Genomic DNA, 5294 nt, shown 5'->3' with positions numbered 1-5294 from the left:
ATTCCTGACTTAATTGTGACCACTTGCAAGAAATGTCAGATGCCTCTGAGCCAAATGCCCATAAGGCAGGGGTCTCAAATTCACCTGGGGCTCTGGGCCAGATCCAGGCCCTGGGGTTCCTCATAGATCAGAACTTGTCAGAGGTAAGGAGTGGCCAACTTATCAGTGATGACAAGGAGTTTGGCAGCAGTGATGGGTCCAGGCAGGTGAGGGGTCTTGCAGTGAAAGCAGATCTAGATGCAGTGGTGGTGAAAGGTGTGGCACCAGTAGATCAGGGGACAGAAGTTCACTAGCAGTGGGAGTGTTCTGGGGGCAGCTGGTTGCCAATGGCCACAGCCAGTAGGGCCAAAGGGCCCTGAATTTCATGGCAGGCCCTCTTTCCCCGTCCTCCTCCAATATCTGGCCTGCTGGTAGCCCAGATGGACAGACAGAGAGGCTCTGTGGGTAGGTATGTTTAAACCACTGCTATGAGGCACAGTAGTTTTAAACTGAGAACGTTTAAAGGAAGTGGATCCAGGAGTGATGATAGTGTCTTTGCCCAGTGTTGAAGAGACATGATGGCCTCCTTTCCCAAGCAATTTAATATAGGTTAGATTGTTAATGGGTCTGTCTGCCTGTTCTATTTTATAATCAATTTTCATGTATACTTGTTTGAATACACATCTGCCCACACCATCATGCGTCCAACTAAAAGTCTACAAATACAAACTCTTTTTAATTATATATACCTTATCTTCTAAGTAGCTTTTTAGTTTGTTTAATTTACATAAATAATATAAAAGGGAACTGAAAAATTTTGCATCCAGGACTGTCCATGATCAGATATGGTTTAATTATTAATCAGTTTAATTTCCTAAAGTTTTACCTTTCCCATTTAATTAGCAGTAACAAGAATAGTTGTACTCAGTTTCATTAACAGACATCAGCTAATCAGAGCAAGTGTTATAAGATGAGGCTTTTTGTCTAGATGTAGAATATATTATAACCCCCTTTTCCATGGTATTAACTTTCTAGTAGTCTCTTGTCGTGGAAGTGGTACAAGGTAAACATTACCAATGAAAGAAAAAAAAAAAGGATTGGGGTTTGCCTACATCTTTATGTAGAGTGCATCTAAATCCTTTTGAACCTTCAGCCGTTCTTCTTTTCTAGCTTCCTTTTTCTTTTTTTTTTTTTGCCCTATCCTTTGGCCTCACTCTCTAGTCCCTCTTTTTTGGTTCCCCCATTTCTTTTTCTACCTGAGTGCTTTCTCAGCCTGCTCTTATTTTAAATGTCCTAGCTCTTTACAAAGTTCTCTGCCTGCTGATGTCTAGTTATTCCTCAGTTTCTCATCTTTTCCTCAAACTCCCCCAACTTGCATTCCTTTTCATAATATGTTCCTTTTACTTTCTTTCTATGTTGTGTGCAGTCAGGCCTTTGAACATACATTGGCAGTAGATTAGCAGCTTACTGAGCGAGACTAATCAGTAGCTACTGCATATAAATACCAGTAACATGCACTACAGTGAACAATATAGCAAGATTTGAGCATAGCAAAAATCAGCAGCCAACATTGTTGGAGTTATTAGATGCTCTAAAGTAATAGAAGTTAGGAAGGTGGAGAGGTCTGAAGTGAGAGCAGTAGCAATTCTGGGAACCCCCCACCGTGAAGACTATGCAAACTATATATTGGATAATTTAAATTAGTAAGTTTAGACAGTCTAGTGGCGAGAAGCCAGTAGGCCTGTGCAAAGCGACTAGTATTTGCTTTGGATTCGGCTGATTCAGGGGCCAGTGATTTGATAGGCTGATTTGAATCACTGTCCCAAATTGATTCAGCTGAATCTGATTCAGAGATTCAGCTGCTGCCAAATCAGCTGAATCTCCAAATCACACAGACCCTATCCCCTGCCCACTCTCAATGGCTGCCCCGCCTGCCCCAGCTCCCAGCTCTTTGATAAAAAAAAATTTAAAAAGCCCCCAATCACCAGCTGCTTCAAGGCAGGGGGTGGGGTGTGTGTGATACCCACTGCCTCCCACTGTCCCATGCCATATAGTGGGGGATCTGCCATGAGTCCCCCAACCCCTGCCCGCTCTCCCAGCCCCACTATGGTTGCCCTGCCTGCCACAGCTCCAGCCCTTTAAAAAAAAAAAAAAACAACAAAAAAAGCCTGACTCACCAGCTGCTGCCCCATGGAGAGTGATCCCCACTGCCACCCACTGCCCCACACTAAGGGGGACTCCACATGAGTCCCCAGAAGTCCCGAGGCCACCGCAGAAGCTGGTGAGTGTGGATTTTTTGTTTTTTTCTTAAAGGGTCAGGAGCTGGGGCAGCCATGGGGGGGCTGGGAGAGTAGGCAAGGGTCAGGGAGCTCATGGCCAGTGAGTGGGGGCTTTTTTTAAAGGTCCCTCCCCCCTTCTTTTGCCCCCCCCCCATGCTCCCTACTTACCAGCTTGGAGTCCAGTTCCAGCTCCCTGCTGTAGCAGGTGGGGACTGCCCGAATCGCCAAAGCTCTCCGAATTTTTCTGAATTGATCTGGAGAGCTTCGAATCAATCCAGACCTTTTAATTCGTCCCCTGATTCAATTCAGATTCAGAGATTCGGCCACTGAATCAGGCCAGATCTTCTCCGAATCAAATCGGTACCCGAAGCTTCACGCAGCCCTAGATGCCAGCATTTGCTACAATGCAATCGATGCTACAATTTCACTCCCTAGCCCAGACTGCACGTGGGCATGAAGAGAATGAGATACCATACAGTACCCACATTTATTTAAGACCAGGATATTGGCACTGTGAGCCTACTTTCTAAATGTTCCCCCCTTTTTTTTGCTCTTTCCCATGCCCTTGATTTGTCCAGAGACATTTGACAGTGATCAAAAGAGAGGCATAAGGATTTTGATTTATGAGAGTGGGGACTTGGGAGACATGGCTGTAGTGGATAAAGTATCTAACTTCATTCTTCCTGAGTGAAATAGGCTTCCTCAGTCAACTTCTAAAGCAGACTCCTGGCAGTAGCAGTCTCCTGACAAATCTAGTACATCTTTGAAAAGCTGGCTTCAGGTTGAGAGGTAAAAAGTCTTACGAAAACTTTTCTAGTATTCATAATGTTTTGACTTGGTCCCACATTCAATTTTGAGTGATTATTTCCTACTGTCAAGTTAAAATAGTGTGCCCAGTAGTACATACAATGAATTAGAAGAAATGACTTTTGTGCAAAGAGTTTGAAATCCAAATCATATTTAGATATATGACATTCATCATGCTAAATGCAGTTGGCATTATTATGATAATCTTATTACATACATTATTTAATGTCAACCATGGCATAATGGCATAATGTCTAATACACTTGCTAACTTGTGGTCCATTTTGTTTCATTTTGCAGCGTACAAAATTTATAGATGTTTCATTATAGAGACTTTTTGTGCATTAATAATTTGAGTCTACTACGTAATTTAATATAAATATATTAATATTTAGCATCTAAACATGTTTAGATGTGAGTATGAATAAGAAAATATCTTGAACTAAGAAAAGTATAGGCATCACCACTGCCTTAAATTATGGTTAGTGACATTTTGGCATTATTCGCACAGAAGTGTCTGGAAACTGAATTGTTTAATTTAAAATGCTATGAGAATCTATATTGCCAAGCCTAAAAATAGAACTGTTTCTATTTTATGAGTTCACTACCTCTTAATATTTTATTTATCAAGCTGTTTTTCAAACTACAGGATATTTTAGGAGGTGTTTTATATACCGTGCTGGTTCCCATTTTATAATTTATCAGTCATGTTATAAACTTTCATGACTCAGTTTGATAATTCATTAAACACTTTAAAAGATTGACATATGATCATGAATTTGAAGTCAATGTATTTTTAAACACTTACCCAAATGGTAAATATTGAGCTGGTATTGCTTCAAAATAGAGAGAGAGAGGGAGGGAGAAAACAAGAAAGGTTATGAGGCCATTGATGAAGGGAACACCTTCTCACTGAAACAAGACATGTAGAAAGTAATACAAGAAATATTAAAGACTGATAGTAACAATACAATCATCTCTTCCTGTACTAGGTCAGAGAAACTCATCACACAGTTTGTTTGGGTTTTTTTTCCTAATTAATACTTGGATAGTTAGTAAAATAGTACCATATTTTCAGGTGCTCATGAAATGGACAGAGGACCAATCAGAAGATGCTGTTCAAAGCTGGATTAAAGCTTCCATTTGCATGCTACCTGATTTTGACACTGGCCACAAAGAAGGGTATCCTGGCTTACCCCTATTTTCCATTAGTCATTATTACAATTTTGTAACATTTGCTTCAAGAAATATGTATGGAGTACATACCTCTCCCACAGCTATATGCCACTGCAGGGTTGTACGTGCATTGGGGTGATCCTCCCTGGGCCAGTTCCTACAGTCAAAAAATTGGCAAGAGTGATCCAAAATGGGCACCCCGTTCTCAAGATTTTGGCCCAGAATATAGATCACAGTCCTTTACTTGAGAGAATTCAATAGACAATAAATACCCTTTGTTCCTGTGTACAGACTTAAAAGTAAAAAATAAATAGATTTCATAGACATTAGGGCTGGAAGAGACCTTGGAAGATCATCAAGTCCAGCCCCCTGCCCGAGGGGCAGGAAGTCAGCTGGGGTCATAGGATTCCAGCAAGATAAGCATCCAAATTTCTCTTGAAGGCGTTCAATGTAGGTGCTTGAACCACCTCCAGTGGCAGGCTATTCCAGACCTTCAGGGCTTGGATAGTGAAGAAATTCTTCCTTATATCCAGCCTGAAATGGTCTTGCAGGACTTTAAAACCATTTGACCTTGTCATCCCTTGGTGAGCTCTGGTGAACATTGTTACCCTAGATCCTGGTGGTCACCCCTGATAAACTTACAGGTGGCAATCAGATCGCCCCCGAGCCCATGCTTTTCCAGACTAAAGAATCACACAGCTCTCAGCCTGTCGTCATAAGGTCTGTTTTTCTGACCTATGACCATACATGTGGCTCTTCTCTGGAGTCTCTCAAGATTCTCCACATCCTTTTTTAATTGTGGAGCCCAAAACTGGACGCAGTACTCCAGCTGCGGCCTCACCAAAGTTGAGTACAACAGGTGAATGACATCCCGGGATTTGCTTGACAAGCATCTATGACTGCAAACCAGCATTTTGCTTGCTTTACTAGCTGCAGCATCATCACATTGAAGGCTCATGTTCATCTTTTGGTCAATCATGAACCCAAGAGTCCCTTTCATCTGTAACGCTAACCAGCGTAGCACTGCCGAGCCTATAAGGATGCTGCAGGCTGG

Source organism: Alligator sinensis, unplaced genomic scaffold (genome assembly GCF_000455745.1).
Source record: "Alligator sinensis unplaced genomic scaffold, ASM45574v1 scaffold67_1, whole genome shotgun sequence".
Lineage (NCBI taxonomy): Eukaryota > Metazoa > Chordata > Crocodylia > Alligatoridae > Alligator > Alligator sinensis.
Note: the sequence above shows the minus strand (reverse complement) of the source record.